Source organism: Littorina saxatilis, linkage group LG10 (assembly GCF_037325665.1).
Source record: "Littorina saxatilis isolate snail1 linkage group LG10, US_GU_Lsax_2.0, whole genome shotgun sequence".
Classification (NCBI taxonomy): Eukaryota; Metazoa; Mollusca; class Gastropoda; order Littorinimorpha; family Littorinidae; genus Littorina; species Littorina saxatilis.
In genome coordinates this window covers 3,916,593-3,936,979 of record NC_090254.1, presented here as the reverse complement: position 1 = coordinate 3,936,979, position 20,387 = coordinate 3,916,593, and positions in this window count along the sequence as shown.

Below are 20,387 nucleotides of genomic sequence, written 5' to 3'. Positions count from 1 at the left end.
GTTTGTTTGCAAGTCGATGGAGCATCTAGCCTGACTCAAATACAGAGAGAGACAGAGAGAGAGAGAGAGAGAGAGAGAGAGAGAGAGAGAGAGAGAGAGAGAGAGAGAGAGAGACAGAGACAGAGACAGAGAGAGACACACAGAGAGACAGACAGAGAGAGCCAAAGACAGAGACAGAGAGACAGAGACAGACAGAGACAGACACACACACACACACAAAGCGAGAGAGAGAGAGAGAGAGAGAGAGAGAGAGAGAGAGAGAGAGAGAGAGAGAGAGAGAGAGAGAGAGAGAGAGAGAGAGAGAGAGAGAGAGAGAGAGAGAGGTCTTTATTTAACCACGGGGGAAGTGTGGGGTGCTTAACCCTCTTTTTGCGCAACGGTGCACGCTTATCAATGATTGGCAAAAATGCCTCATACAAAGCAGAAAAGGCATTATTTGGACAAGTATGCTTGCAAATAAGATAAAGGGCACAGAAGCAATGTGTCGCAAAAAATCCGTCTCATTGAAATTTTTAAAGGATCTGTACTTAATTGTTGTATGGCCCTTAGGCGGACGTTTTGGTAATTTAAAAGACCAAGTGCAAAAAATAGGGCTATGGTCACTTATACTTTCATTGGCTACAAACACTTTAGAAACATTACACACATTGTTTGTGTAAATATGATCAATTAACGTTGTACTAGTACTGGTTACTCTTGTTGGATCTTTGATTAATTCTTTCTTTCTTTATTTGATGTTTAACGTCGTTTTCAACCACGAAGGTTATATCGCGACGAGGGAAAGGGGGGAGATGGGATAGAGCCACTTGTTAAGTGTTTCTTGTTCACAAAAGCACTAATCAAAAAATTGCTCCAGGGGCTTGCAACGTAGTACAATATATGACCTTACTGGGAGAATGCAAGTTTCCAGCACAAAGGACTAAACATTTCTTACATACTGCTTGACTAAAATCTTTACAAACATTGACTATATTCTATATAAGCAGGGCCGGACTACCGGGGGGGTTATGGGGGTTGCGCAACCCCCCCCCCCCCTAGCCTAAACATGTACCTTACTTATTTAATTTTTTTTTATTATTGCTTATTTTATGCCGTTTCATGCAAGGAGCGACCATTTTCCTATCTCATAATATGACCTACCCATCAGCTTCGCCCCCTGACCCCCACAACGAGGGGGGGGGGGGGGGTTCTAGGGTTTCCGGACCCCCCCCCCCCCCCAGCCCAAAAATAAAAATATTGAACGAGGTATGCATTTCTTTATTTTACATTGAGTTTCAATTTTGGGGGTATTAATCAGTGACAAAATCTGCTGCCTGAAACTGGTAATGATCATCCTCAGAATGCACCAGATTGCACCATTTTGCATCCTTTTTTTCAAAATTTTCTGGGGGGGCATGCCCCCGGACCCCCCTAGCAAGCTAGGCGCTTCGCGCCGTCGGCTCGGCGCTTTGCGCCTTCACACCCATATCTTCACAATATACTTTTGACAAAAACCACCCATAAAATGAACTGATTCGCCCCTGCCGCCACACTGGCAACCCCCCCCCCCCCCTCCTCTTCGCCTAGTCCGGCCCTGATAAGAACCACTTAACAAGGGTAATAAGTGAAGAATTTTATGGGTGAGAAAAGGAAAGTAAAAGGACTTTGGGGAGGCAGAAATAGAGAAGAAACAAGAAAAAGATCCTAATTAGGTTCACGGCATCGAGAGTGATGCGACCTTCTCTCAGAAGTTAGTAGAGAAGGCTCCCCCATCCACCACCCGGGGGACGCGCCTCTACGCCAATTAGGGGGCGCGAGGATCTTTGATTAATTGCTAAAGACCAAACAGCGATGTAGTAGAAGACCAAGCATGTTGCGGTTTATTTAAATCATAATTAAAATCACCTAAGAGGAGAATGTTAGAATTACAGTTATTAACGTTGTCCATTTGCGCACAAAATCGTCAATCCATGCAAGTGAAGAGGCTGGCTTTTTATATTTATTCCCCCCTCTGCTTCTTTACCTCTGTAAACTTGTAGGGGTAGTTATTTTTCGATAATGACCCAGCAACCAAACAAATAACGACCCAGCAACAGCCTGAATCCTCGATAGTGCAATGGGTTGAGAGGTTGTTCTGTTTTGGTACTACTTTTTGCGACTGAAAAGTTCCGAACGCTCTAATGTACGAAGTATACATCTCTGGAGCAAACAATACAAACATACCGCATTTAAATTAACAACTACAGGCCTGAACACATGAATCTCCATATAAAATCCATGAGTTCGGTTGTTTTCTGAATCTAGATCTGCCGTGCTCAAACCGTTCATCACAAGCAATTTCCCAAGGCAAGTAACTCATACTTTGTCTAGCGACAAGAGTAGTTCCCCTTCTTTTCACTCAGTTCCTTCGACAACAGACTGCAATCCGACGGTCAGTTTTCAACAATATTTCATTTAATAAACAGATCACACGCAACCAAATGCACACATCTCATCAATTTAAACAACATAAAGGGGTTTCATACACTATTTTCCCCAGAAAACTGAACTTCATACAGTTTTTAACGTTGGAACACGGGTGCAAAAGTTCGTCTGCTAGTCCCATTTGTACGAAAAAACATTATCCTAAGCGATACCAAAACATATACAGAACAGACAATATCTGCCTTTGCCGCCACAGCAGAATAACAGCATATCTGTGTACTTGATTTTAGTCCAAAATAGGAAAACTGACAAGAAGTGTTAACAGAATGGAATGATTTGCACGGAACTATACAACCGCGCATTAATCGATCGCCTGCGCAGGTTGACTGGTTGAGAGAATAGGATTCGATCAAACTTTCGCAAAAAAACCTCCTCTTTTCTTTGAATAACTGAAGAAAGGAGGAATAAAGAGGTTACACACCTCGTCTCAGTGATTATAAAAAATAATGGTCTCAGTTCGCGGTCATGAAAAAGCTCGCTAAAGCTCGCATTTTTCATGATCCGCTAACTTCGACCATTATTTTTAATAATCACTGAGACTCGGCATGTAACCTCTACATATACCCCACTAACACAGAAGGAGATTTAGAGTGTTTTATCTCCGTCCAGATGCAGAGAGAGAGAGAGAGAGAGAGAGAGAGAGAGAGAGAGAGAGAGAGAGAGAGAGAGAGAGAGAGAGAGACAGAGACAGAGACAGAGAGACAGAGACAGAGCTAGAGACAGACAGACAGACAGAGACAGACAGAGACAGACAGAGACAGACACACAGACAGAGGTAGAAGAGAGATATCACCACATCATGGTTTTATACATCTTTAAACTCTTCACGTACATTCGCGGGCGTTTGAAGCTCAAGGCTATCCGGTGTTTTAATTACCTACCAGGCAGACTTATCGCAAATTCTGCAAATAATCTTCTGTTGATATGAGCTGTTTAGAACGAAGCTGACAATTTAAGTGTATGCAACGAGCATTTGGAGTTGACTGAGGTTGGAATCTCTGCGCAGCTAACCCAACAGACGTGTATGATCCCAAGAAATCGTTCACGACTGAGTTTCCTCTTTCCTAGCACAAACTGAGTTTTCAAATACACACGCACGCTAATTCACCCCCCCACACACACGCACCTACGTACGCACAAACACACACACACATACACATCCACACCAACACACACACCCTGCGTCGATTTCATTCCTTGCTTCATTGGTTCATGCAAATTATTACAGAATTTGAAAACTCCGTTATTCAGCATATACTACGCCCCCCTCCCAACCCCGACACCTATCCCCCAAAACGCATACACTTACGCACACACACACACACGCACGCACGCGCGCACACACACACACACACACACACACACACGTATACTGTCTGTCTGGTCTGGTTCTTGTCCACTATCATCCTTGCAAGAGCAATCGCGCGAGAGAGCGAGAATGATAGAGACAGACATACAGACAGACAGACAGGCAGACAGACAGACAGACAGTCAGAGAGACAGCTAGTCAGACAGAAAATAGCAGACAGACAAAGGCAACTAGGACAAGATCGTGATTAGGGGAAGGGCTCCTAATATGGACCACTTTTTGTTTCATGCTAATAACTAGCTTGTTTTCTTGCGAAGAAGTTTCATTTTGTGTTTGGTAGTCCTTCTCTCTTAAGTGAACCGTTAGGCCTAATTAGAGTGAAATAGCTTTGATAGACATTCAGCAAAAATTAAATACAGAAAAAATCCCAAAGGGTCCATATTAGGCGCCCAGGCTCCTAATATGGACCAGTGAAGCGACCTTCACGAATCACTGTCAAAAGCCCCCTATACTTCAAAATAACATGATACAACTTATTGTGCATGTCAGACTAATTCAAATATTATGCTTTAGATTTATCTGTTTCGGGTTGATGAGAGCATTATTTGAAGCACACCAGAAAACTAAAGAAGCATATCAAAAACAGAGTGAAAATAAGTGAAATTATCAACTTCCGCAAAAAGAAGACAATTTGATATATTTTTTTGAAAGCTCGAGGGCTAGTTATAGGTTATTTTCAGCAAGCTTCTTAATGAATTAATGAAAATAGCCTTTAGCTTTTATTTTCTTCGATTTGTTGAAGGTGGTCCATATTAGGGGACTCACACATACTTTGAGATTTTGCTATTATTTTTTGTTTGCAGTAGAAACTCGGGGTGAAAACTGCTAAAATGTAACAAATACGGTCTTAGCTGTCATATATAGCAATTTTTGTGTGATAAAAGCTTTGGCTGTGGACAGAAACGAATCCGTTTTAGGCGTCAAAGTTAGAGTGAACGCTGCCAAAAGTGAAAAAAAGATAAAAAGCCTAACGGTTTTAAGGTTTGTGTTTCTGCAACTGTTTTGACATGCGCAAGTTATCCAGATAGGGTGAATACAGCGAATGAAATTGTTTTTAGCGCTCTAGCGCCGTTAGTTTGTCAGATCAAGAGGTGGTCCATATTAGGATCCGGTCCATATTAGGAGCCCTTCCCCTACTATCACAAAACTCTTCATGCGAACTACCCCGCTCCATGACACTCTTGATACACATTACGACCATTGTGTACACCTTCGTCAACCATACAATTCCAAGGAAGTGGGTTGAAAATGTCACAACGCACGTGACACCCGCATCCTCTGACCATAAATCGGACACAAATACCCGAGGGCATATATATAACATGACGATTTTCCTGCTGGCATGACCTCGAAACAAAACTTGGTCGAAAAGCCAATAGGTTTATACATACGTTGGTGTATTGGAAATGTATTTGTAGAAAATACGTAAATAGGAAAGGTAGGTGCATGTATTGGAATGAGCGAAGTTGGCTTTATGTGTTTGAAGGGCACGATCATTTGAGTTAAAGAGCACTGAGGGGTATAGTCAGGTATGACTGCCGGGTATAGTCAGGTATGACTGCCGGGTATAGTCAGGTATGACTGCCGGGTATAGTAACAGCTATTGTGTTTTCAGCGTAGCAATGGGGACCGATATTTAGACGAGACAAGTATGCCGACGAGTCGAAGACGAGTCGCATTATACTTATTCGAGTCTAAATATCGGACCCTATTGCTACGATGAAAACACAATAGCGTTTATATAGCTATTCTGACATTAAATTATGTGGTAAAATCATGTTTTTGTCAGCAACAAGTAGGGGAAGGGCTCCTAATATGGACCACTTTTTGTTTCATGCTGATAACTGGTTTGTGTTCTTGCGAAGAAGTTTCATTTTGTGTTTGATAGTCTTATTCTCTCTTTGGTTAACCGTTGGGCCTAATTAGAGTAAAATAGCTTTGATAGACATTCACCAAAAATTAAATACAGAAAAATCACAAATGGTCCATATTAGGCGCCCAGGCTCCTAATATGGACCAGTAAAGCGGCCTTCACGAATCACTGTAAAAAGCCCTCAATACTTCAAAATAACATGATACAACTTAGTGTGCAAGTCAGACTAATTAAAAGATGCTTTAGTAATATGAGTTATTTCTAATATGCTGACTGTTACTGTTAGCAAATGATAACAGACATGTCGAGAAAAAAATATATCAAGCATGAGCCTTTTAGGCGAATGCTGATATCGTTTGTGAGACATGTGTGTTATCATTTGCTAACAGTCAGCATATTAGAAATAACGGTTTTATTACCGTTTAATTCGACCAAAAGAAATTTCGAAGCGACCACGCGAATTAGACAGAACAGCCGCAATGGGAAATGAAGTGCTCCTACCTGATTATGCCTGTCAATCAAAGAATTCTCGTGACCTGGGTCAGCCAATCAGAGTAACACACCTTACGTGATGAATATTCACAGGTCAAATGCGTTTGACACACAACAAACCATGTTGAACATGCGTTTCGGTTGCTTCGCTTTTTCTTGTTGAACAGAGAGCGACAGATTGAGAACCGACTCCAGACGGATGGAAAATGACGTAAAGATACATTTGACGTAAAGCGAGTGACCCAATTTCACTTGATTTTTCCGAACTTTGATAATTTAGATTTCAAGTGAGCGAGTCGGCATTGCACACTCAGAGGATAGGCGGTGCCTCGCTGTTCCGTAAAGCACCCACCGACAAAACTCGCTTTTCGGTATATTTTTAGATAAAGAGAGTATTATCTGACAGCATTTGAAGTGTCATTCTTTTGAGTAAATCACACTGATATTGCTGATTTAAATTTTTACTTTGTCTTGTTCATTTTTAGCTTGATAAACAAAAAGGGTCCCTGCCTGAACGTTATAACATTTAGAGGGTCACCTAGAATCCGTCCTGATTGGTCAAAAAGCCGTATGGGGCACTGGATTGGTAATAAATGTATCTGTTTCGGGTTGATGAGAGCATTATTTGGAGCACACCAGGAAACTAAAGAAGCTTATCAAAAACAGAGTGAAAATAAGTGAAATTATCAACTTCCACAAAAAGAAAACTATTTGTTATATTTTTTTGAAATCTCGAGGGCTAGTTATAGGTTATTTTTAGCAAGCTTCTTAATGAATTAATGAAAATAGCCTTTAGCTTTTAATTTCTTCGATTTGTTAAAGGTGGTCCATATTAGGGGACTCACACATACTTTGAGATTTTGCTATTATTTTTTGTTTGCAGTAGAAACTCTGGGTCAAAACTGCTAAAATGTAACAAATACGGTCTTAGCTGTCATAAATAGCAAAATTTGTGTGATAAAAGCTTTGGCTGTGGACAGAAACGAGTCCGTTTTAGGCGGCAAATTTAGAGTGAACGCTGCCAAAAATGAAAAAAAGAGAAAAAACCTAACGGTTTTGAGGTTTGTGTTTCTGCAACTGTTTTGAAATGTGCAAGTTATCCAGATAGGGTGAATACAGCGAATGAAATTGTTTTTAGCGCTCTAGCGCCGTTAGTTTGTCAGAACAGGAGGTGGTCCATATTAGGAGCCGGTCCATATTAGGAGCCCTTCCCCTACCAACTGCCATGGTTATATTGCCTAGCTGAAATTTAAAACATCACGAGTAGTATCATAACACTGAACACACTTGACCCACTGAACACACTGAACACACTGGACCCACTGAACACACTGAACACACTGGACCCACTGAACACACTGAACACACTGGACCCACTGAACACACTGAACGCACTGGACCCACTGAACACACTGAACACACTGGACCCACTGAACACACTGGACCCACTGAACACACTGGACCCACTGAACACACTGGACCCACTGAACACACTGAACGCACTGAACACACTGAACACACTGGACCCACTGAACACTCTGAACACACTGGACCCACTGAACACACTGGACCCACTAAACACACTGGACCCACTGAACACACTGGACCCACTGAACACACTGAACACACTGAACACACTGGACCCACTGAACACACTGAACGCACTGGACCCACTGAACACACTGAACACACTGAACACACTGGACCCACTGAACACACTGAACACACTGGACCCACTGAAAAACACTGGACCCACTGAACACACTGAACACACTGAACACACTGGACCCACTGAACACACTGAACGCACTGGACCCACTGAACACACTGAACACACTGAACACACTGAACACACTGAACACACTGAACCCACTGGACCCACTGAACACACTGAACACACTGTACACACTGGACCCACTGAACCCACTGAACACACTGGACCCACTGAACACACTGAACACACTGGACCCACTGAACACACTGGACCCACTGAACACACTGGACCCACTGAACACACTGAACACACTGGACCCACTGAACACACTGAACACACTGGACCCACTGAACACACTGAACACACTGGACCCACTGAACACACTGAACACACTGGACCCACTGAACACACTGGACACACTGAACACACTGGACCCACTGAACACACTGGACCCATTGAACACACTGAACACACTGGACCCACTGAACACACTGAACGCACTGGACCCACTGGACCCACTGAACACACTGAACACACTGGACCCACTGAACACACTGGACCCACTGAACACACTGAACACACTGGACCCACTGAACACACTGAACACACTGGACCCACTGAACACACTGAACACACTGAACACACTGAACACACTGGACCCACTGAACACACTGAACACACTGGACCCACTGAACACACTGAACACACTGGACCCAAGCTCACATGGCAGCCTTGCAACCACCTTGTGACCAACTTTAGTCGTTTAAAAATCGCTCCCGAGTCGTTGAGGCCGAATTGGCGAAAAGTCTGCCATGTGAACAGTCTGCCATGTGAACAGTCTGCCATGTGAACAGCCTGCCATGTGAACAGTCTGCCATGTGAACAGTGTGCCATGTGAACAGTCTGCCATGTGAACAGTCTGCCATGTGAACAGTGTGCCATGTCAACAGCCTGCCATGTGAACAGTCTGCCATGTGAACAGTCTGCCATGTGAACAGTGTGCCATGTGAACAGTGTGCCATGTGAACAGTGTGCCATGTGAACAGCCTGCCATGTGAACAGTCTGCCATGTGAACAGTCTGCCATGTGAACAATCTGCCATGTGAACAGCCTGCCATGTGAACAGTCTGCCATGTGAACAGTCTGCCATGTGAACAGTCTGCCATGTGAACAGTCTGCCATGTGAACAGTCTGCCATGTGAACAGTGTGCCATGTCAACAGCCTGCCATGTGAACAGTCTGCCATGTTAACAGTGTGCCATGTGAACAGTCTGCCATGTGAACAGTCTGCCATGTGAACAGCCTGCCATGTGAACAGTCTGCCATGTGAACAGTGTGCCATGTGAACAGCCTGCCATGTGAACAGCCTGCCATGTGAACAGTCTGCCATGTGAACAGTGTGCCATGTGAACAGTCTGCCATGTGAACAGTGTGCCATGTGAACAGCCTGCCATGTCAACAGTCTGCCATGTGAACAGTCTGCCATGTGAACAGTGTGCCATGTGAACAGTGTGCCATGTGAACAGCCTGCCATGTGAACAGTGTGCCATGTGAACAGTCTGCCATGTGAACAGTCTGCCATGTGAACAGCCTGCCATGTGAACAGTCTGCCATGTGAACAGTCTGCCATGTGAACAGTCTGCCATGTGAACAGCCTGCCATGTGAACAGCCTGCCATGTGAACAGTCTGCCATGTGAACAGTCTGCCATGTGAACAGTCTGCCATGTGAACAGTGTGCCATGTGAACAGTGTGCCATGTGAACAGCCTGCCATGTGAACAGCCTGCCATGTGAACAGTCTGCCATGTGAACAGTCTGCCATGTGAACAGCCTGCCATGTGAACAGCCTGCCATGTGAACAGTCTGCCATGTGAACAGTGTGCCATGTGAACAGTCTGCCATGTGAACAGTGTGCCATGTGAACAGCCTGCCATGTGAACAGTCTGCCATGTGAACAGTCTGCCATGTGAACAGTCTGCCATGTGAACAGTCTGCCATGTGAACAGTGTGCCATGTGAACAGCCTGCCATGTGAACAGTCTGCCATGTGAACAGCCTGCCATGTGAACAGCCTGCCATGTGAACAGTCTGCCATGTGAACAGCCTGCCATGTGAACAGTCTGCCATGTGAACAGCCTGCCATGTGAACAGCCTGCCATGTGAACAGTCTGCCATGTGAACAGTCTGCCATGTGAACAGTCTGCCATGTGAACAGTCTGCCATGTGAACAGTCTGCCATGTGAACAGCCTGCCATGTGAACAGCCTGCCATGTGAACAGTCTGCCATGTGAACAGTCTGCCATGTGAACAGTCTGCCATGTGAAAAGCCTGCCATGTAAACAGCCCCAGCGATTTAGAAATAACTCGGCCGTGACTCGTCAGCGACTCCAAAACTCAGTTGAGCACTGCTCGACTCCGCCGTGACTCGTCAGCGATTTTGTCTTATCGCGCTTACTGATTGGTTAGCTCTAGCAGGGACCTATAGGTCTATGGCTCTAGCCACTGAGTTAAACATAGACGTATACATCTCTGTGGCTCTAGCCTGCTCTTCTCCGGAAAACGACGAGGACACCCGGACAATCCCGAAAGGGCAAGTCTGGCGAGACTCGCCGCTTATAATTTGTTTGCGCGTTTGTGCTGTTCACATGGGCAGCGATTTTGATTTGACTTGCCGCCGACTAAAACCGCTTGAAAGTTGGTCACACGTTGGTTGCAAGTCTGCTATGTGAACAGCTGCTCGACTTGGTCGTGAATTGGCGCTGATTTTGCGCAGACTTTCCTTATTGTGCTTATTGATTGGTTAGCTCTATCCGCTGAGTTATATGTATAGTTGTTCCAAATGCTCTCCCCGCATTTTTAGGTAGCTCCAGTATCTGAACTGGCCGATAAATGCTGCTTAAAACTAGTTTGAGCGTTTGAACTGTTCACATTTACAGCGATTTTGATTTGATTTGGCGCCGACTAAAACCGCTTGAAAGTTGGGGGAAAGTTTGAAGAAAGTGTGCTATGTGAACAGCACTTATGCTTACCTCATACAGTTCTGTTCCAAGCGAGAGGCCTGCTCGTTCTCTCGCACACCATGCACGTCAAAGCGGCCATTGGTAACACGTGAGGCTTCACGGCCAATCGTTTACGGCTCAGCACTTTGATGTCACGCTTGATTTACTGGCTTCAGATCACAGAAAGGATGAAGAAAGGGGGAAATCGGAGCAAGCGTGGAACATACGTAGTGTTGTGAGGCAGCCTGGATGTGTGGGGCACTTGTCTTGAACACGAATCGCTTATTTCCCCGGACTAGGTAATACTATATTGTGACGCATAGGAATCTCTCTGTGACTCTGTGTGTGTGTGTGTGTGTGTGTGTGTGTGTGTGTGTGTGTGTGTGCGTGCGTGCGTGCGTGCGTGCGTGCGTATGTGTGTGTGTAGGTGTGTGTGTGTGTGCGTGGGTGTGCGTGGGTGTGTGTCAAATGGGTCTGTTCCTATGTGTGATCCTGTCTCTCTTTGTCTGTCTCGGTGTCTGTCTGTGGTTCATTTTGTGGCTTTTTATTTTTTTATTTTTTAAAATTTACTTACGCCGAGACGGTACAGAGACATGCGAACAATAACACTTTGAAGTTCAGCAAGCATGCACACCTCTTCGTCAAACCGTGAAGCAAGCCAAGACGAAACACTTCGATCGACTGCAGGCTGCCGTTTTTCGTCTTCCTGGAAATCTGACAGGGCAACACGTCAAAAACCACACGACGGAGGATTTCAAAGGAGCGACAAAAATGGCGTGGGCGTGGGAGGGGGGGGGGGGGGCGAGCAGGTATAGAAAGGAGGAGGTGGTTTGATCGGATTTTGCCGCCAAGTTTTGTCCGGCGGCCTAGGCTCAAGCTAATATTTGTCTTTTTTTGCTACCTTCCCTCGTAGGCTTGCCAAAATAAGTCATCCTGCCGTCCCTAAATTTAGCAAGGACCCAGCCGTGTTGAAATGTGATTTTCGAGTTGCGTTTAATTAGGTGAGAGGGTGAGCGTGAGGGGGAAGGGGAGACGTAATACGTATCGACGGGGATAGAAAAGAGAGGAGACAATTGAGAGAGAGAGAGAGAGAGAGAGAGAGAGAGAGAGAGAGAGAGAGAGAGAGAGAGAGAGAGAGAGAGAGAGAGTGTGTATGTGTGGAAAAGTTGGTAATTTATTCTCTTTTAAAATAGTGAAACTCCATAAAAAGTTGACAAGCTGGTAGTTTGAGAGAGGAGGTACGATCTGTTTTCATCCCTGAAACAGTGGAAAGAATCCCATCAAAAGTGAAAAAGTTGGTAGTTCGTTCTCCCTGGGATGCTGGTCCTTAAGCTCAAATATGAATGGTCTCTCATTCGTAAAAAGGCGGAAGTCCATTTAAAGTGGGAAAAGATGGTGGTTTGAGAGAGGACGGGCGTAATACTATAGATCTGCTTTTGCCCCTGAAACAGAGATGAAGAAAAATGCGCTGAGAGAGAGAAACCTAGTGAGAAGGAAGTGGTGATAATTCGTTTTCCATTCTGTGAAAGAAGACAACGTGAGAGACAGTAGGCGAGTGTGATCACGAGGGACCGCGTTCACACCTCACCAGACAATACCCCATCGCCACATGCAACGCGTAGGAACCGGGGATATAAAGAATACTACATGGCTTGCTGTGTCCTACCGCATTTACACGAGTTTTTCTTGTTGTAAATATTGAACTGCGAGCAAAATCGAGCTTTTTAATATTAGAAAAAGCAACGAGTGTAAATCTTGAACGACACAGCAAGCCATGTAGTATTCTCTATAGACACAGCAAGCCATGTAGTATTCCGTGTATTCTACATACCGTAGGCCTACTTACGTGTATTTTAGTCAAAACGTCCCGCCGTCGAGGCGTCCAAATTGAAGACGCTTCTTTTGGAACCTCGATCTCTTCCAAAACCTCGTGCAATCTTTCACGACAAAGCAAAGAAACGTCACTCTAGAAAGTGTAGCGTGACGTGTCAGTTCTAAAAACTCTTCGAGGGGAAATAGCGGGCACAAACGTGTTTCCATAATGACGTTTGTATCAGCGACTTTGGCATCATGAACAGTGGAAAAGTAGGTTCCTGCCAGACTAGTTTGACACGACCTCATTTACATGATATACACACGTGTGGTTTGAACGATATTGTTATCTCATGAGTGGTCACGCTCACGTATGTAGGATAGACCCAGTTTGGGCCTGCCGTATAATATGGTTTAAACAATGTTTCATTCTTTTACTTGTTCATGAAATTTTGCAAGTTTGAGGTGAAGCTCTTACTATACTGCTCCCATGTAGGGGAAAGGCTCCTAATATCAGGGTTCGTACAGAGTCCTTGAACCCTGGAAAACTCCTTGAAAATTGGAAAACCTTTTCCAGGCCTTGAAAAGTGCTTGAAAATAGAGTTTTGTTAAATAGTCATTGAAAAGTACTTGATTTTTCCAAATTGTTGCCTATACATTTCGTCAGCAGCTTGTCTTATTTCAAAAAAAATGCAACCCCTTTTTTTTCGTCAAATACAGTACACACATTTTGGGAAAATAAAAGATCGAGTGAAAACGAAAGCAGACAAACTAACTATCACTAGTCACCCGTAGTTGCTTCCCTTCCCGGAAGTTGGCAAGGGAAACAACTACGGAATGACTAATAGTTTGCAGACTTGAAAAACTGAAGGTAAGCTTGGTGCTTTGCATTAATTTGGGGAAAATCATGTCCTTGAAAAGCATTTATTTGGTCCTGGAAATGTCCTTGAAAACTCATTGAATTGTATCAGCTCTGCCCTGCAGGAACCCTGTAATATGGACCGGCTCCTAATATGGACCACCTCCTGTTCTGACAAACTAACGGCGCTAGAGCGCTCAAAACAATTTCATTCGCTTTATTCACCCTCTCTGGATGAGTTGCACATGTCAAAACAGTTGCAGAAACACAAACCTCAAAACCGTTAGGCTTTTTCGCTTTTTTTCACTTTTGGCAGCGTTCACTCTAAATGTGCCGCCTAAAACGGACTCGTTTCTGTCCACAGCCAAAGCTTTCATAACACAAAAATGGCTATATATGACAGCTAAGGCAGTATTTGTTACATTTTAACAGTGTGTACCCCGAGTTTCTACTGCAAACAAAACATAATAGCAAAACCTCAAAGTATGTGTGAGTCCCCTAATATGGACCACCTTCAACAAATCGAAGAAAATAAAAGCTAAAGGCTATTTTCATTAATTTATTAAGAAGCTTGCTGAAAATAACCTATAACTAGCCCTCGAGATTTAAAAAAAATATAACAAATAGTCTTTTTTGTGGAAGTTGATAATTTCACTTATTTTCACTCTGTTTTTGATAAGCTTCTTCAGGTTCATGGTGTGCTTCAAATAATGCTCTCATCAACCCGAAACAGCTAAATCTAAAGCATATTTGAATTAGTCTGACTTGCACACTAATTAGTTGTATCATGTTATTTTGAAGTATAGGGGGCTTTTTACAGTGATTCGCGAAGGCCGCTTCACTGGTCGATATTGGGCGTCCAGGCTCCTAATATGGACCATTTGTGAATGTGTCTGTATTTAATTTTTGCTGAATGTCTATCAAAGCTATTTCACTCTAATTAGGCCTAACTGTTCAACTAAGAGAGAAGGACTACCAACCACAAAATAAAACTTCTTCGCAAGAAAACAAGCTAGTTATCAGCAATAAACAAAAAGTGGTCCATATTAGGGGCCCTTCCCCTACTTAGCACACTAATGTAGTGAGTTTAGACGTAGTCATTTGTAAATATTCACAGACGAACTCTGTCAAAACTGTCCACACCATGTTGGAGAACATTCTGGAAACTGTTTCTTTCATACATGATCATTACCTTTATTCTCGGTTGTTTAATCGTTCTGATTTACTCAGGAAGGTGATGTCCGGAGTTGCTGATCAAGGCTCCTTTTTTTCTGAGACAAGGGAAATAACTCATACCAATCAAGCTCATGAGCAGGACATTTGATTTGTTTCTACTCTCTTAAATGTTCAGACAGATTTAACTCTCTCAGAGGACTGTAATGAATGCTCCCTGATAAGGGAGACAACTCCGACTAACTAGTTCTGAGCTTACACCCGTGCGATGCCGGGTCCTTACTGATACATACAGAAGCAGTATTTTCGTTAAACGCAAAGGTATCTGCCATTTATTTATTCCAAGCTGGTGATGCTTCCTTATTGACACAGATGTTTAAATTGGACGTCATTCGAGTGTCATTTATTCTAAGTTTTTGTTCTTTTCTTTTCCATGTCAATCCGGACAATCCCCCCCGCGGGTTAGGGGGAAGAATTTACCCGATGCTCCCCAGCATGTCGTAAGAGGCGACTAACGGATTCTGTTTCTCCTTTTACCCTTGTTAAGTGTTTCTTGTATAGAATATAGTCAATGTTTGTAAAGATTTGTCAAGCAGTATGTAAGAAATGTTAAGTCCTTTGTACTGGAAACTTGCATTCTCCCAGTAAGGTAATATATTGTACTACGGAGCAATTTTTTGATTAGTGCTTTTGTGAACAAGAAACAATTAACAAGTGGCTCTATCCCATCTCCCCCCTTTCCCCGTCGCGATATAACCTTCGTGGTTGAAAACGACGTTAAACACCAAATAAAGTAAAGAAAGAATCCGGACAATAAACATGGAAGATGGCCTAGATTTGACTCGTGCATTAGTTTTCGTCATCAATTCAAAACAATTAGGCCTAATTATTATTTACATGCTGTTATATTTGATGTGTTCTGTCTACATGAAACCATTGGGTGGAAGAGGGGGAGGTAGGGGGGTGGGGGGGAATCTGGCCCGGCCTGCAGTGCATGTTTTCCCACACCCCTAGAGTGGTGCGTCTCTCACCTCTCCTCATCACAAAAGTGAGACGTCAGCCAGATGAAGGATCTGAGGCGTGTCACCCCCCCTTCCCCCTCAAGGAACCTGATCTTCCTATGAATAAATGAAAGAGCAGAAGAGACAATGATTGAGTGCTGACGTCTTGTTATTGATCAATTCCTTTACCGCTAGTTTTATCTTCTTCTCTCCTTTTTCCACCCCGTTTCTCTCTGTCTTTCTTTCTCTGTCCCTCTGTTTATCTCTCACCTCCTTTCTCACGCCCCCCTCCCCCCCCCCCCCCCGGTCTTGATCTCCCTCTCTGTCTCGGTCTGTCGGTCTGCCTGTCTGTCTGTCTCTTTCTCTTTCTCTCTTTCTTCAGGTCTCTATACTCTCTCCCTGTCTCACTCTCTCTCTCTCTCTCTCTCTCTCTCTCTCTCTCTCTCTCTCCGAGTCTCTACTCTCTCCCTGTCTCTCACTCACTCTCTCTCTCTCTCTCTCTCTCTCTCTCTCTCTCTCTCTCTCTCTCTCTCTCTCTCTCTCTCTCCGAGTCTCTACTCTCTCCCTGGTGGTCTCTCACTCACTCTCTCTCTCTCTCTCTCTCTCTCTCTCTCTCTCTCTCTCTCTCTCTCTCTCCGAGTCTCTAATAATAATAATAATAATAATAATAATAATAAGAACATTTATATAGCGCTAAATCAAAAACTTTCGTTATAAAAAAGAAATTTGCATTTGCTTAATATCGATCATTTTTAAACCACCTTTTTCAATTTCAAAACATAAAACGCTTCTTTTCACCTTTTCAAAGGCCTTCCGATTACAATGGGTTTCACAACTGACTACATCAAATGAAAATGATAATTGGAGTCTCACTCCAAAGATGATGTATTTGCGTTTTGGAAAGCACTTTGAATGTTTCTTATCGAATGTAAACAGTGCAAGATTTAAAGGGTTAGACCTAGTGAAATCACACTTTTGGAAAGCAGTATTAAAATATTGGCTGGATAATAACCACTACGATCGTGGGACAATCGGGCCGATTTTATTATGGAATAATGCATGCATAACGTATAGTGGCAAAGTTTTATTTTTTGAAAGTTGGATACGACGAGGTGTATTGGTATTAACTGACAGTGTACGTTCGGGAGACATATTATCATATCAAGATATATGTGATTTGATTGGATATTCGCCAAACCGAATTCTTGAATATAATGTTGTAAAAGCCGCTGTGTCATTATTCATGAGGAAAAATGTTGTAAATATGACTGATGATGTTTGTATTACCCCACTGTTTAACGGCAAAAATGTGTTAAGTGCCAAAGAATATCGGAAAGAGATTATTAATATGAAAACAGATGTACCATGTTCCGGAGGATTTTGGAAGAGAAAGTTTAATGTAGAAATTGATGAACGATCTTGGATAGTTGCCCATCAGTCAACACAAGAGACTAGATTAAGAGTTTTACACTGGAAAATTATGCACAACATTTATCCGACCAACATTCTCCTGTGTAAAATGAAAGTAACGGAAACTAATAAATGTAATTACTGTTGTGATGTAACTGATTTCATTGAACACTTCTTTTTTGAATGCCCGGTTGTATACAAATTCTGGAAGTTTATTGAAGAATTTATTTTTCGTACTTTAGAAATTAAGATTGTTTTGAAAGTTAGTGATGTTTTATTTGGTATGCATTTTGTAATGGTGAAAAAGGCAACTATGTATAAATTGAACCACATTATCTTAATCGGAAAGATGTGCGTTAGTATATATAAAAAAACAAATTCGTTTTTACCGTTGGAAAGTATTTTTAATAGGCAGTTACAGATAAGAAGCATTTTTGTGTGAGTGTTCGAAGAACAAAACGTTAAAAAAAAGTTAGCTTGTTGTACTCGATAAGATGTATTTAATTCATTGTATGAGATATTGTTGATTGTTGTTATTTATTTGAATAAAATTGTTTGAAAAAAAAATGAAAAAAAAAAAAAAAAAAAAAAACTTTCGTTAAAAAGGCTTGCTCTAAGCGCTTGACATCTAAACTAAAACGTCATTCACACTCTTTGCAATGATGTACAAGAACTTCATGTCACACTCTTTCATTCAGTATAGCACCATTCACACAGTTGTTATTCTGTACAAGACAATAAGTTAGTCTAACATTTAGAATGTTCATAAGATGAAAACAAGAGAAAACCAGACTGATTAAAACAACTGCTTAGTACTAACAAAGCATGAATCTTAATGATAACGTAATACATGTTTAACTGTTAAGACATAAAATACCTATATGCTAAAATAACTTCAAACTTTTAAGAACTTCTTATAAGATACACAGCACATCTAGATAAACACCAGAATGATAAAACAAAAGGCAACTCGTTAAAACTATTAAATGCATCAATGTCTAAAACACGAAAGACTCAAATATAAGATACACAATTCTCTAGAATTGTTTATTAAAACTAAAACCGACCTGCTCAAAGTAAACCATACCCACCCCCTCCCTACCCACCCCCAACCCTCCTCCTACACTAAATACTAATTATTTCTACTCTTAACTTCCCAACTACACGTTATCCATAAACTATGCACAGGAACATGTGTGTCAGCATTATGTGGCACCGACATGACTTGTGCATATCTAGCTTACAGCTAAGGGTTAAAGTTAAAGGACTACTGCAGTGAAAAATTATATTTATAATAATTTAAAACAAAAGACAAAAATAACAAGCTGAATAGAGATGGAACCGTTACAGAACAGGATGGCAAAATGCTGCGACTTTAGGAGTTGTGTTTCTGGAAGAGGTGAGTTTTGAGTGCTCGCTTGAATGACTGTACTGACTGAGAGTGGCGAATGTGAGAGGGGAGAGAGTTCCATTGAGTAGATGCGCAAAATGCAAAAGTGCGTTGTCCATATGCTTTTGATTTTGTGTGTGGGATGACTAGGGTGCGGCTATCAGAAGAGGAGCGGAGTTGTCTAGCAGGAGTGTATACAGTGAGAAGTTCAGAGAAATAAGCAGGAGACGAGGCAGAGAAGAAGTGAAAGCAGAGAGTGGACAGTTTGTATTCAATGCGGGCTTGGATGGGTAACCAGTGGAGTGTGCGGCGAAGTGGTGTGACATGATCTTTTTTTCGTGCTTTGAGGATTAGGCGTGCTGCAGAATTTTGAACTTTCTGTAGTTTGTGCAGGAGGTAGAGTGGACAGCCAGAGAGAAGAGAGTTACAGTAGTCAAGTTTAGAAAGAACAAGAGAGCAGACTAGAGTGTTTGTAGTTTGAACGGACAGTGTATGGCGGATGGTTGCGATCTTGCGGAGTTCAAAGTATGCGGACCTACAGATGTTAGAGATGTGCTTGTTGAGTGTCATGTCTGAGGAGATGGTGAAGCCGAGGTTTCTAGCTGAAGAAGAGAAAGAGATGTCGGTATTTCCTACTTGGACAGACGAAGGTTGAGAATTTGGGAACTTAGTGGACTTTTTCATGCACAGAAGTGCCTCTGTCTTATCATCATTTAGTTTTAACTTATTTTCTACCATCCATGACTTAACATCTAAGATACAGGTCTGAATGGTCTGGATGGCGGCATGTGTCTCTGCGGGGGAACTAGGCTTATACAACTGGGTATCATCAGCAAAAGACTGGTTTGAAACGGAATGATTTTGAATGAGGGCAGACAAGGGTTTGGTATACATAATGAAGAGGACGGGGCCAAGTACAGAGCCTTGAGGGACACCGAAAACAAGGGGGGCTGGGGCTGATCTCTGGCCATCGACAAGCACAGCCTGAGTTCTATCCGTAAGGTAGGACTCAAACCATGCCAGCGCTGGACCAGAGATGCCATACAGGGTCTGGAGCCTGCTCAGCAGCGTGACATGATCTATTGTGTCAAACGCTGCCGAGAGGTCCAGTAGGGTGAGCACAGACACATCACCACCATCCAGAGCAGACAGAATGTCGTTGGTCTACTCTCTCCCTGTCTCTCACTCACTCTCTCTCTCTCTCTCTCTCTCTCTCTCTCTCTCTCTCTCTCTCTCTCTCCAAGTCTCTACTCTCTCCCTGTCTCTCACTCACTCTCTCTCTCTCTCTCTCTCTCTCTCTCTCTCTCTTTCTCCGAGTCTCTACTCTCTCCCTGTCTCTCACTCACTCTCTCTCTCTCCGAGTCTCTACTCTCTCCCTGTCTCTCACTCACTCTCTCTCTCTCTCCGAGTCTCTACTCTCTCCCTGTCTCTCTCTCTCTCTCTCTCTCTCTCTCTCTCTCTCTCTCTCTCTCCGAGTCTCTACTCTCTCCCTGTCTCTCACTCACTCTCTCTCTCTCCGAGTCTCTACTCTCTCCCTGTCTCTCACCTCTCACTCACTCTCTCTCTCTCCGAGTCTCTACTCTCTCCCTGTTTCTCACTCACTCTCTCTCTCTCTCCGAGTCTCTACTCTCTCCCTGTCTCTCACTCACTCTCTCTCTCTCCGAGTCTCTACTCTCTCCCTGTCTCTCACTCACTCTCTCTCTCTCCGAGTCTCTACTCTCTCCCTGTCTCTCACTCACTCTCTCTCTCTCCGAGTCTCTATTCTCTCCCTGTCTCTCACTCACTCTCTCTCTCTCTCCGAGTCTCTACTCTCTCCCTGTCTCTCTCTCTCTC